The sequence below is a fragment of the Coturnix japonica genome, chromosome 8 (assembly GCF_001577835.2).
Source record: "Coturnix japonica isolate 7356 chromosome 8, Coturnix japonica 2.1, whole genome shotgun sequence".
Lineage (NCBI taxonomy): Eukaryota > Metazoa > Chordata > Aves > Galliformes > Phasianidae > Coturnix > Coturnix japonica.
In genome coordinates this window covers 24,004,209-24,018,490 of record NC_029523.1, presented here as the reverse complement: position 1 = coordinate 24,018,490, position 14,282 = coordinate 24,004,209, and the positions used below count along the sequence as shown (strand labels likewise).

Here is a 14,282-nt window from a genome sequence, read left to right as displayed (position 1 = left end):
CTTACACTTGCTTGCACGTAAATACTGAAAGAGCTGGAGGAGTGTCTTGGCTGATTTGATACCCCAGGGTAAAGATACAGGCTCAGACTTTGCTCTGGACTCATGTTGCCTCTTGCAGGTGAGACTGTCAGTGTGCAGTATAAGGAATGATATATAAATGCAGTGAGACCTCGAAGGATCTTCCTTCTCTCCATTTCCAGGAGAGGACCTCAAGCTTTTGGCAGCAGAGCTGATTCAGCTCTGGGTCTGGTGTGAGTCCAATTTGTGCTAGGCTTTCTGTGTCACACCTTGACTATTTGTTCAGCCCAGAGAAAAGAGGCTGAGTGGTGGCCCTACAGCTCCTCATGGCAGCCCTATAGCTCTTAATCACAGCCTGCCAATCCTCACAGGGAGCAGAGGAGCAGCGTTGAGCTCTGCTCTCTGGTGACAGACAGAACCCATGGGAACCTCAAGGAGCTGCATCACACTTCCCCAAAGCTGGATTGTGCATCACATTGCGAGAGCAGAGCTCTGTCTTTGAGGAAGGACAGATTTAAAAGAAGGAAGCTTTCCACCCCAAAAGAGTGTGTCCCATCCTGCTGGCAGTGGGGTCCCACTGCTCTTCCCAAACATTCCCCATCCCCCTGGTGCACACAGAGGCTCTCCAGCTCACCCAGCAAAGGAAGCGCTGTGCCTTTAACCACCCTCCCCATGACGGGTACACACTTTTCTGCTTATTCTGAGCTGACAGGTTTAACATGTCACCGGGTAAATCCGCCTGCGTGGTCACCGGAGAGAGGCACCTCTGGCAAAAGTTCAGAAGTCAGTGTTTTGGAAAGATTGGTTTGACCAGCTCTCAAGCGAGAGCAAATCCCAGACCAAGTGCAGGCAAATCTTCTACGACATTTAACCGCTGTTGTGCTGTAGTGTGCTGATATCCTTTTAAAGTGGAGGGGACTTTTTGTCATGTTTAAATCCCCAAATTCTATTTATTGTTTCTTTTCTGCTCTGTGGGCAGGGGGGACCTGGGCTGGAAACAGTTTGTTTTGACTCAGTTCCAACTAGTTGATTAGCTTGCCTATGTTTCTGGCCCCAAAATACAGGATACACCAGCAATTCTGGATGTTGCTTTGATACCCCGACTTCTGTAAAATATGGCATTGCAGTAAGGACAAATATTCCCTTATTGCCTTTTCAGGGTGTTTTATTAATCCAAGGCATTAAATTTACAGCATGTTGCTTTGAAAAACTGCCAATTCACGAACTTTTTCTCATCCTCTCATACTCACTTTCAAGAGAAACAATCTCTTTAAAAAAAAAAAAAAAAGGCAAGAAAAAAGAGCAAGCAAATAGTTAATAGTAAGTGGTGCCCAAATTACATATTTCTTAAACTCGTGGCCTACTTTACTAATCAGTTGTCATAAGATGTCAGATGGGGACCCATCACTGAAGAATTGCAGAATGCAGCCAGTGAAGCAACTAATTAGTTGGACAGTGGCATGAAGGTGTGTGTCCCAGAAGAGCTGAAATGATCAGAGCAGGTGAAGAAAGTTTGGTCAGAGCTGTATCCCCATAGCATAAAGCCCAACCGTTGGCTGAATCACTGTGATGCTGAGGGTGAGGGCAGCGTGGGTCCTCCAAGGGGACTTTGTGCTGCGTGGGACCGCAGTACTGCTGTTTTCAGAAAGAAGCACAAGTCAGCTGCATGCTTGAAGGAACATGACCTGAGACGTGCAGGGGCTGGAATAGCTGAGCAGCTTCTGGGTTTCAGCTGGGAGGGCTGTAGCTGGCTGTCTTGCTCACGGGTGGCTTGTTACTCTGCCTTGGCTCTCTGGCCACAGCAAGAACCAGCACTGGCTGTTCCCTTCAGGACCAGATGTACCTGAGCAGGTGAGTGATGTAGAGGATCCGGCAGCACCTGAAAAGGAAGCAGGAAGGGCCCCTCAGACCTCTGGGACAAATGTGAGAGCCTCTGTTGGGAGCTACAAGATATCAAAACTTATCAACTTCTATAGTTCACACATATACTCTTTTAATGCAGTTTAAATGGTGTTTTGTAAGTGCTGCGTGACTTTCTTCCCCTCATACCAACCCTATAGAGCGGCACCAGAAGGGTGTAGTGGCAAAACAAATCCTCCCAAGAGCAAACCCCTCACCATGCAGGACCTAAGAGAGGCTCAGCCTTGGATGCCAGCTTCCCTCTCATCAACAGTCACCTGTTTTCACAGCAGAGGTGAGGATCATCCTCTCTGAGCACGTGGAAAACTCCAAACCAGGTATTTGACTTGAGATCCTTAGTGCAATGACTCTGGTAAGAAAATCTCCACCTTTGGTGCTTTGATTTTCCAGTTGTTGCTGCACACAGGTCCTAGCTGAGAAACCAGACCCTTGGATGGAGGATGAAGTTCATCCCACAATGTGGCTGAATGGCACAGGCTGGCAGGTCACCCCACAGGACGCTTGGACAGGTAGCACACACCATACAGCACTGGCAGGAACACACTCAGCAAACCCACGTAAATGCTGTCTGAAGGTGTAAAAGTAAAAGGGCAGCGGTTCTTTTGATCCTGCTGAGTTCAGGCAAGATGCTTGCTCAAGGGACAGATTCTTGGTTCCAAAAAAGCTGCTTCGACCTTTGAGCTGCCAAATTCCTTCCCCCATTACCTCCCATCTTTCTCTCCAGTATAGCACAGCCACTCTGAGTCATTGTTTATCTAATTTAATTAACATTTGCCAGTGCCTGCAACCTAAAACACTGTCTTAAAACATTTGCTTGAAAAGCCTCCTTGTCCCAGAGCTGTCATTTTTTAGCATGATGGATAATGGATAGAAATAATTATCCTGAACAAGGTTAGACAGCTAAAATGATTTGAGTTTCAAGGAATTAGTAAGCTTAGCTAAACATCTTATTTTTCAAGACATATTAATAATAAAAACACAGTGATGACCATAATGTAAAATCTGCCTTCTGCTAAAACTTGCACTGTTTCTTTCAGGTAGTTCTGCCCACAGCGCCTTTGCTGAGGGTGGTTTATATCAGCACATGATCTGATGCATCACAAATCCCTATATTGAAAGGATTTTGGTAACTCTGTGTTCCAAGAAAAATGCTTACAGGGCTGTGAGTGCTGGTTTTCAGTTCAGCCCATCTGAGTGGGAGGGCAATGCATACATGGCACTACAGAGCAGGTTAAGATCATATCCATCAGCCACAAGTGTCTCCTCTTCCAGTATGTCAGCAGCCCAGGTGGGTTACAGAGATAACTGTCTGTCTGAGGATTCAGTCCTACTGCACAGGGTGGCTACAGCCCCTCGTGGGCTGTCTAGACCTACTCAGTCCATGGCTACCTGTCCTAAAGCCACATCACTTGCAACAGCCCTGGAAAAAGCCAGAAGAAATTAGAGGGCAGAGACTTCATGCAAATGGAGTGAGTTTCTTCAGGTTTGCAAAGGTTTAACTGAGGGCAGAATTGGGCTTGCTGCCTCTGCATTGTTTCCCCAGCCCATAATTTTGCGGAAAACTTAAGTTTTAAATTAATCACTGACCTTTAGCTTTGAAGCAAAACAGAACTTCTGCATGAAATTGCCAAAAATGAGAGTAACAATTTGTAATTGCTTCATTTTGCTCCTAGAAACGCAGGTGCAGCTGGGCCTCCAAGGTGCTCAGCATAGCAGGAGAGCGGGCTGTTCTCCAGGGAGCACTGATCCAAGGCAATAAGGCAAACAAAGGGAGCACAGAGAATACAGGCACTTAGTGGAGGACTGACAAGTGGCACACAATGGGACACAGAAGGCACTCACTCCCTGCCCTGTGCATTGCATCATGACACCTTGCAAATAACAGACGTCTTCCATACAATGGGATACCCAGACCTGGAGGTGTTACATGGAGCAGTGAGCCACATCCTGATGTCCATGGACTACAGTGAGTGGTGCTGGTGGAAGAGCAGAGCCAGCAGTTCTCTGCCCATGGGCATAGTTGGGAGTAGAGCAGTCTGAGGGCAGAAAAGCACCAAAATGGTGAATATTTCTACTTCTTTATTGTTATTTTTTTTAATCTCATTTGCCCAGTTTTGCATTTTTGGGGGCCTTTAGGCAAATTCAGTAAAAATCTTCATCAAAAACAGGATCCCATTTCTCCGCTGAAAGTGGATGAAAATTTCCTCTGCAAGGATGGAGAATTTGCAGACTCACTTAGTAAAGCCCAAAAGTTTCCCTTCAATCCTCACTTTTTATGCTTCTAAATTTGTTTTTTAAAGATCTCTGCATCAGTGTCGAACGATTTAAAATTCCTCTGGCAAAGTACAGTTTTATTGCTCCAGTGCTAGCATAAAGCTGAATGGGTGGCTGTATTTCATGCAAGGAGCTGTGGGAGAGTGCAGCTTGCAAATGGCAATAGAGCTCAGAAATTGAACTCTAGCCTTTCTGTTCTGCGCTCTTTTTATTATTAAGTCACAGAATAAGTAAAATGTTACAGGGACACTTTAAATCTGCACTTGTTTGTACAGCGTCCAATGAATATGTGATGGGGAAAGAAGATGAAATATGTGGGGATGCTGGAAGTAAGGAGAAGATTTGGGCGTTGAAGGATCAGGAATGGGAAATTACGGTGTAGAGCAAAACCCATAATGATGGCCTGGTGAGCTCTCTGGCTGTGGGGCACCTTTGGGGCAGGTGCCCTTTGTCTGGTGGCTCAGGGGATGGGAGGAGGCAGCAATAGCCAGGAGCTGCCTCCAGTGCAGTGAAAACTGTGTTGTTTTAAATCTGAAGATCCCTTTGTGTTCTGATACATATTTTGTTGGGTTTTTTCCCCCAGACTTGAAATAAAGTGGTAGAGGATTGATTTGCACAAAACTTCATCCTGTGCCCATGAAAATGTTGGGACAGCTGGCAAAGACAGGTGAGAGTGTGGAGCTATCATTTGTACAGGCATCGAGGTAGGACCTGAAATACGCTGGGGTGAAAGATGCCTGCAGGCTACCGTTAACACCTCCTAATGATAAGAAGACCAAATGTCTGGCTGATGCGTCTAAATTAGACTAATGAGGCTTTGTTTTGAAAGGCCAAGAAGTTTCAGCTAGCTCAGGTTCACTTGCAGGACTGCAGCTTAGTGCAGGTGGCTTCTGGTACAACAGTAATATCGCTGTGTTTCATTCTGGCTCTTTGAGCTGTCGTTTTAAGAAGCCATATATATCCTGAACACAGCTCTGAAGTCAGATTCATACATCCTGTGCTCCTGTACACAGGTTGGGCTGTGGGAAGGCTCCTCTCCGTGAAAAGCAGATCCCTGGGGAGCTTGCTTTTCCAGCACTTATACCCACCTGCTGCTTTGTCCTGGCCTTACAAATGTCCTTTGATTGCCCAGGTGGGAGGAGATGTACATCCCTCTGCCAAAAGTGCTGAAAAGGAGTGGAAAGGTCTGACCCCACTGCTGTACTTTTGAGCCTTGTTTTCAATGTATTTCAAATTTCACAAATTCATTATAACTACTTTTTGCCCTGCTACCTTGAGAAAATAGCACCAAGTTACATATGATTGCCTGAGCATTTTTACATGCAATAGCTCGAATAATGTGGCACTTTAAGGAGCTATTGCCTGTGCTTTTCCTTGCCCCAAATGAGGAGCAAATGACAAGCGAGTTGCCAGTTTCTGGTGTTGCAAAAACTCAGTTTTTGGTTTTTGTATGTCAGAGATGGATGGGTTGGAAATGTTACGTAGATGGAAGAAATCAGCAGTGCAGAGAGTCCCAAGAGAAAGAGATGTCCCCCACAGAGGCAGCTGTTTCTCTACCATGAAAGTGAGTTGGGTGAAGTGGGATTTGGATGGGGCACCCAGTCTGGGCAGTGGCTTAAGATACAGTGATGAAAAGATGACATATAGAGGCACTAAGGCTGGAGTCTACAGTGTAGAGGGAAACATGCCATGGATGAAATCCTGCTGCTTAAGAAGCATTAGCAGGCACTCAGTTATCATCAGGGGACTTTAGCTTTTGTGGCATCCAAGATAGTTGCAGCTGTGAATTCAGATGGTGGCTGGAGAGGAGCAATAAGGAAACCACATCCAAGGGGCAGAGGAAGCCCCTGGTACACCAGAGGTGCCCGTCCTTGACCTGTCCTGCTGAGCAAGAGCGAGCCAGCTCTACCCTGTGGCCAATAATCAGAAATAGGGAGAAATAAATCACAGTGTTCTGTGGGTATCTGCTCCATGGGTTCTCCTTTCAGTAGCATGGTTGGGTTTTGATGCAATTTGTTTCTTGTGCTTGTGGACGTGTAATGTTAGGCAGAGCTTTCATTATTGGGGAGCCACAAATGAGAGATGAATAATATGGTTAGGTGCCAATGTTAGCATTGGCCCTGAATAACGATCGTGTCAGTAACCTGCATTAATTGCTCATAGCAAAAACGGTGGGTTGGTTTTCCCTAGTTATTGTAATTACAGAGTGAGTCCAGTGGAAACAGCAGCAAAGTATAATTCACGTATGAGTAAGTATAATTATGTTGTTACTTGTTTTATAGTTAACGAGACATTGTTGGATATATATATATATATATATGCAATTTATATGTCACCATTGTGTGCTAGGTGGCTGGGAGAAGCCTGGCTTTGTGGTATGAGTAGCTACATCTTCCCCTAGTGATGGAGGTGTGACAGCCTCTGTTCATCCTTCTGGTTGGAGGGAGTGATGCTTTGTCTCCTGTCATTTGGTCCTTGGTGCTCTGGATAGTTCTTGGCATGCATCCTCCCTTCTATTGGCCTCTGCGTCTTCCTACCCCATGTTAAGGTGGCTGAAACATTTCTGGTAGTCCAGTGGAGTTTGTTAGCCAAACACTTTTTTTTGCAGCTGGATCCAGGTCTTGGCTGTGAGCTGAGCAGGAGGCAGTTCCCATAGACACACAAGGCTACTTTGAGGCTATCAGAGTTTTGGCTCTCAGAGCCTGATGTAGAGTTGGACTGGATGACCTTTAAAGGTCCCTTCCAACTCAACTCAGCTTCTGTGCAAATCCAGAGTGTTGCTGGTCCTCAAAGAACTGCTCCACTGCTTTATCAGGGTGGGTGTGATAGGACACTGCCACTGTGCCTGCTGTGTTTTCAGTGATTTTCAAGGGGCAGTTGACTTCTCCTAATTTTAAAATGTATTTCTATGGAAACTGTGAGGCTAGAAGAAAGATCTGAAAAAGTTTAGTACAACATTTAAGAGCAGCCAAGAGAATGGCAATAGATTGACATGCGATAGTGTGTGGGATGCTTAAGTATCTCAAATGGTGGACATACAGGCGGAGGTGAAGAGTGGCCGGGCACTGGCACAGGCTGCCCAGGGAGGTGGTGGAGTCACCGTCCCTGGAGGTGTTCACCACCTGTGGGGATGTGGCACTGAGGGACACAGTCAGTGGGCACAGAGGGTTGGGTTGGTGGTCGGACCTGGTCGTGTTAGCGGTCCTTTCCAACCATAATAATTCTATGAAGGTGATGGCAGGTGAAATGTAGAATACAGCCAGCCAGCCTGTGTGCCCATGGTGCCACAGCCACCTGTCCTGCAGTGCCCGTGACCATGGGCAGATTCTGATGCTGGAAAGCAGTTTGGACAAACTGGAATCAGGGAATCGAAATGGGATGAGATGTTCTCAGCTGAGTATGTTTGCCTTCCACACAGAATCTGTATTCACTCTAAGCTGTTGTAGTGAGTGCTTTGTTTTCTCTTCTGTGCAGGTCAGATTGTCTGGGGAAATATTCCAGAGGCTCAAAAGCATTTCTGTCCATTGGTAATTACAGCAAATCTCTCTGGTTCCTTTCAATATCCAGCATTGCCCACTGCAGAGAGCATTCAGTGCTTCTTCCAGCAGGTCCCTCAGAGCAGAGGGTGTTCTTGCCCAGCAGAACCTCTCCCTGGAGGGAAATTCCAGCACGTGGAGGAGCAAAGCTTGCACAGCTCCCTTGGTGCAAAGTGCAGCGTGCCCTTGTCTGGGCGCAGAGGTCGGCAGTGGTGCAGCAGTGCCTGCATGGAGGCTATTTCCGACTCCCATAAAAATCTTTATGTCTCTGTGATCAGGATTCAGTAATGCAAATTTGCTGTGTCAAAAGAAGATGCCTCTGTAAATGAATTAGTACGAGAAGAACTTCTTAAATAAGAAGTGCTGACTCTGCACTCTCCCCTGTGCCCTCGCTTTTAAAATTGAAGTCTGGGTTTGCTGCTTGCTATGATCTATATTTAGATACTTGTAAATGAAGTTTTGCAGTCACATGGCTGCATTCTTTTACGGCTTCACGAAGCTGCTTTTTTTCACATTACGGAGATTTATACTTTTGCGTTTACATATTGCAGGTGTTTCCATAAAAACTCGGGACAGCCACATTAAGGAAGATGGCCTGAAAGAAAATCATGCAAATTATACCAAGCACACCTAAAAACACTGTCCTGGGGCAAGACAGTGAGCTCACAGCAGGAACGAGGGAGCTGCAGACAGGTGAGATTAATGGATGTAGAGCTTTCGGGAGCACCTCCTCCAAGCAGAGTGGAGTCGTAAGAGGGGACAGCATCCCTTTTGGGGTGTATCTGTCTTGTGTGGTGCAAGCCCCCAGCAGAATATTTCAGACTGCCTGAGAGTGCTGCAGTGCTGAGCTCATGCTATGTAAATGTCTGATGAATTATGTGCTGTACACACTGCACACAAATCCTGTCCCAACCAGCCCTGGAAGAGGAGATCACATTCTTGCTGGTGTGTCCTCTGCTCCAGGAAACTTGCCAGGAGGTCACGCCATAATTCATGCTCTGCTGATGCTTTGTAAAAGTTGCAGCCTGTGCTGTGGCTGCTGTGCTGCTGACCCCAGCATCCATGTCCCCCCTTTGATCCCGGTGACTGACTCCATCCCCCTGCCTGGTCACAGAGAACCTGGTGTGTTCACTGCCCCTTCAGCTGGCACCCATCAGCTCAGCAGCAGATCAGGGCTCTCTGTTTTCAGGCTTCCCTGAGCTGGCTCAGCCCCTGCTCTGCCCTCCTGCCCGCAATAGCCTGCAGCTCAATAAAAAAAAGTAAGGTGATAATTAATAGGGTTTCTCCTTAACGAAAAAACCCATTCAACCAATCTGAAGAACCTGTTTCCAATAAGCAGTAACGATCTAAAGCTTATCAGCACTTAAATTAAGCTGTTTCAGGACTTGCCATGAAGCAGTACTGTTGCATCTTCCAGGATACAGGGCATGAGAACCAGGAGGTTTCCTAAGGTGAAAAGGTAGACTGATGGTATAGGAAGACGAGGAAATTCAAAATATACTAAAATAGGCCAAGGTGGAGTGGTAGATGTGGGGCAGAAGGGTGAAAAAGAGTTTGGTTGCAGAGGTTTCCTACCAGCTCCATACAGGAGTATCCCCAAACAAATCCTGTCCTTGAGAGTGGCCGAGGCGAGGTGCAGAGTGGGGCAGGAGGGCAGGTGGGGGTACAAGCTGCTCGCCTGGTAGTGCTGCTCTCGGTTTTGAAGGTTTCTGCTGCCTTGGAGGTTCATTTGGGGGACCGAAATCTCCAGTCTGTGTGACCCAAGTGTGGGTCAAGAGTGACACCCTGTGGACAAGTTCTTCTTTTCCTCATCTCCTCCAGGATTTCTCTACGGCTGCTGTACTTTATTTATTCACCTCCCTTATTCACCTTGGGGGCTTTCTTGCCCCCCAGCCTCCCTACTTGCACACCTTTGTTTGCACCCTGCTCATGCAGGGGTTGTTCCTGCTGCAAGCTCTGCCAGCCTCAGACAGTGCAGAGTGAGCAATGTTTCTCACTGCTGAAAAGTGAGGAGATGAAGGGAAAAATCCCCCAGTCCCCACTTGGTTCCATGTTGTTGTTTTTACTTTTAAATTTATTTTTCCCTATTCTGTAGTTGGTACTGTTGGATACAGTTGGTCTGTACACCTCTGAGCCCAGCTGGCCCTCCTGGCCCCCATTGGTGCCTCTGCTTTCTCTCAGTGTTTCAGCTAACCCTGGCTCCTCTGCCATGCAGCTCATCAGCTGGAGCGCAGTGTGCTCCCAGGGCTCGTAAATCGAGCTGCTGCTTTCAACATTTGGCAAGCATGAAGCCCAGGCTGTCTGTTGCCCTGGGAGAGAATCTGCGTGGGCTTCCCTGCAGTCACCCCATGCCCTGGGTGAGGATTCCTGTCAGAGCAGAAGAATTCATCTAAAGTAAAATACAATTCAGAAACTACTTCTCCTCTGGTCACCATAAAGAACCCTTCCCAATCCCAGGCCTGCTGTGGTTGGACCACACTTGTCCCAGTGTTCTTGTATCCTCCCCAGGGAGCAAAACCTTGTATCCCAGAACAGGCTGATTGACACCAGCTGACAACCTGGCCATGCTGCTTCCAAAAAAAACGAAAACAAAAAACCTAACAAAGGCACTGTTCTATTTTAAGCTGCAAATAATTCAGTTTTATATTGGTGAGAAATTCCTCATCACTCATTTAATTATGTGGGCCTAAAAGAAACCATAAGGTTTTGGCACAGCTGTGTGCTGGGAGTGGGAAAGAGGGGGGTGTCAGAGCCCTTCCAGAAGCTTTTGTCCTTTCTTACCCATGGTGGTTTCACCCTGCCAAATGAACACGGACTTATATATATCCAATAGCTACGGCTGGCTGGAGATTCCTTAATACCTGCAAAAAAAGGTGAATATAAAGGCAGTATTTTCTTTTTCCAATGATGTTTATATGTTGTTGTTAACTCTGCTTTAGCTGGTGTCATTCAGAGCTTTCAGAAAACATAGCTTCAGCAGCAGCAACTACCATATGCTTTTGCTGACAGGAGATTCAGGGTTTGCCTGGACAGTAGGTATTTTCTCTGCCTTTTCCATAGTATTCAAAAACTCAAAGAGGAGGAGGTCTCATAGAGCAAAAAAATCATTAGTGCTGTTTTTTGGCAACTGAGGCCTTAGCATAGCATCATAGAATCCTTAGAGTTGGAAGGGACCTCTGAAGGCCATCTAGTCCAGCACCCCTGCAAAACCATGCACCCTTGCCAGATTAAGAGCTGTATAGTTGTTGTCTTTTAGTCCAGTCACTGGGACTTTGTAGAACAATATTAGGTCAGAGTTAACAGAGCTCTGGGGATGAGTTGTTATTCTAACCACTCTCATGTCCCACCAAGTGTTGTGTCCCATCCTTTCAGATTAGGAGGATGCACCCTAGCAGTCATTTGAAACAGTCAGAAGGTACACAAGAAAAGAAAAAAAAAAGCTTCAAAACAGATTTGCATTGTCCCTGGCACTTGCCAGGCAAGAGTGGGCAGGTGATTGGGTTGAACTCAAATAAGCAAACAGCAATATAAAGGTTCTGGCAATGGAAACTGGAGGTGAGAGACCTCAATGTGAGCATGAGAAAGCTGTGCATCATCTCCAAGAGTGGCAAATCTGAAATTCCTTTTCTTTCAGGAGCAAAGATTGTGCTGTGCTGGGATGCGTTTCAAATGGTTCCTGACTCAGACCCTGCTCTGCTTGCAGAAAGGTGCCTTCATGTCTCCGCTTGCTTTTACATGGTGGGAGGATGCAGCTGTGTGCTACGGAGCAGGTGACATATTTCACCCCAGAGATGGCTGCAATTTGCAGGAAATCTATTGCTTGTAATCTTCATAATTGCATCGGATGTTCTTGCTAAAGATGTGCAGCCCTGGGTCAGCCTCACAACGAGGGCCTCGAGGGGAGCTTCGCAGTCATGCAGGGGCTCAGATATGACAGCTATTGGCAGAGCTAGAAAGAGAGTCAGACCATAATGGTCCATTTTGGAATTTAAATTTGGTGGATTTGAGGTAAGTAACGTAACCGAGCTGCCTGGTTTTCAAAGGATGGTTTACTTCTTTGGAAAGTACAGTGTGTTTTTGGAAAGCGTACAGGCATCTTTCAGGATGAAGGCCTCTGTGCAACAATCAAGTTTTTACCTTTTAATTAACAAAGCTTCATAAAGAATTTCAATTCAGAATTACTAAACAAAGAAACTATACAAGCCCCAGATGATATCTAAACAGTTTCCAAAAGACATTAAAAAAGAGAAAAATACCAGGCCACATGTTTTTTCTTACGTCTCTTGAGCCCATTTATTCCAGACATCTGACATGCAATTCAAATTTCCAATAGTTTTAGGTAACCATGTCCAATTTAGAAACCGCAGCCTTCAGCTAAGCCTACCTACCTACAAATCAGTCTAGAAAACCAGAGCACTTGCTGATACTATGCATTTTCAGATTTGCAGAGCTTTGTTATGTGTGTGCCATGTATACTTGAGTTTTCTGGCTCCGTGCAATCCATTTAGATGTATTTCATAGACCTGTAGTCAGTGGTCACAGTTGGATAAATTATAGTTCCTAATGGAGGGCTTGTTTGTGCTCTCAGAGAGTAAAACCGCTATAAAATTGATCTCCTCTTTTGAGCTGCCTTTGACGGGGTTTGTCGTATGGCAGTTTAGATGAGATGGAAGTGACGGGCTCCCTGTGGATGGAGGACTAATGAACTTTATTTCTGGCTTGGAGACTAGGATTGAATTCTTAACTTCCCTGCGCCTGAGCTTTCTTATCTCAAAAGTGGAGACTAAATAATGTCTTCATGGCAGACAAAAGCAAACTTCAGAGGAAATCTGAAGTTTGGGTATGGGTCCTGCCATGTGCCCTTCCCTAATTCCCTACAGCAAACAGCTGGGTGATTATTTCAGGGCATTAGAGATGAGGCAGGGAAGGCATGAGGCACAAGAGCTGCATTAGGCACTGGTTTCCACTTCAACCTGATCAACATCACCTGGAGAGGTTCCTGCAGAGGTCATGGTCAAACATCCACTCTTTCAGGGCCCTCAGGAAATACTACAAGGCCAGGTGTTACTTCCCAGAAAGTTCAGCTGAACAAAAATTATGGAGCAGTTTCTCTGCTGCTAAACCCCAAACTCAGCAGAGACTTTGTCAGCCTTGAACAGTGAATCTTATTCGGCTGGGAAGTGGCCATCACTTCATCCTGTAATCTTTCATTCATCTCATCTATTTTAATCTTTCCAGTTCTCTTTCCAGTGGGAGCTCTCATAGGCAGTCACAAACCCTGCTACTGAGGGAAAAATAGGATTTGAAACAAATTTGTCACTGTTAATTTCTTTCAAGTTGTTTCATGAGTCAGAGGATGCAGCTCTCGGTGGTGAAACATCTGTTCATCTGCAGCACAAAGACAGCCTCTGACACAGTGACTGGGAAGAGGCCAAGAGTGGAGTTGGGCTCTGGTAAGGAGAGGGGACTGAGAGGGCTAAGGGGAGAGCTGGAAAAGTCACCTGATCATTCTGATACCTCCCAATAGTTTTATCTGGGCATTCCCCCCAGTCTCCTGCTTGTGGATGTGACATGAGCAGAGGCAATAGCTTTTCTTAAAAATAATCATAGAATCATAGAATGGCCTGGGTTGAAAAGGACCACAGTGACCATCCAATTTCAACCCTGCTGCTTTGTGCAGGGTCACCAACCAGCAGACCAGGCTGCCCAGAGCCACATCCAGCCTGGCCTTGAATGCCCGCAGGGATGGGGCATCCACAGCCTCCTTGGGCAACCTGTTCCAGTGCATCACCACCCTCTGTGTGAAAAACTTCCTCCTAACATCTAACCAAAATCTCCCCTGTCTCAGTTTAAAACCGTTCCCCCTTGTTGCATAAAATAAAACAAAGCAGAGAATGGAGGAAAGAAAGGCTTTCCCATGTCATGGCTGCTTTCAGGAAGGCTGTGGACCAGCCAGCTAGCCAAGGGCATGTGGAAAGAAGGGCGATTTTGATGACCTTGGGAACTAGCAGCGCCAATTACCACTCATTGACTCCACTGACACCCAGACTCATTGACTGGGTGGGAGCTGTGCTGATTTTCATTAGCAGGCCCTTAAAGGCATGGTCTGCAGAATTAAATGCATTCTGAGCAGGCAACAAGTGGCCAGATTGTGGCTGGAGAGCAGGAACACAGCAGCATGCTGTTTTGCTGTATATGCAAGGACTGAGAAGTAAAAAGAGAAATGCTGAGTCTGCTAAGAACTGTTCAGATACTTGTGGGTGCTTGGAGAAACTGACTTACAATTATGAGGCCATTCTCTCTGCTGGCAAATTAACAACTTAGGAAAAGTTACAACATGGGAGAAAAAGAAAATGAAAAAAAAGACATGAAAATTCTGCTAATGAAACAGAACAATGAAAATCAAAGCTAAAGATGGAAGAAACTGAGTGGGCCCCATCCAATTCATTCCCTGCTAGGCTGGATTTCTGCCTATAGTAATTTATGCCATAGCCTTAGAAGTGAAAACAGATTTCATTTACTACTGAACACTAC

At 46.1% G+C, this 14,282-nt stretch overlaps 1 long non-coding RNA gene across 1 annotated transcript in view; it reads left to right on the top strand.

Moving 5' to 3' along the window:
• Nucleotides 1-13,387, top strand: part of LOC107317780 — a 54,243-nt gene extending 40,856 nt beyond the window's left edge. The window contains exons 16-21 of the long non-coding RNA XR_004308208.1: nt 2,079-2,255; nt 2,345-2,447; nt 3,612-3,999; nt 4,796-4,879; nt 8,300-8,441; nt 11,383-13,387. This is a non-coding gene — a long non-coding RNA (uncharacterized LOC107317780). The remainder of the gene's footprint in view (nt 1-2,078; nt 2,256-2,344; nt 2,448-3,611; nt 4,000-4,795; nt 4,880-8,299; nt 8,442-11,382) is intronic.
• The last annotated feature ends 895 nt before the right edge of the window (nt 13,388-14,282 follow it).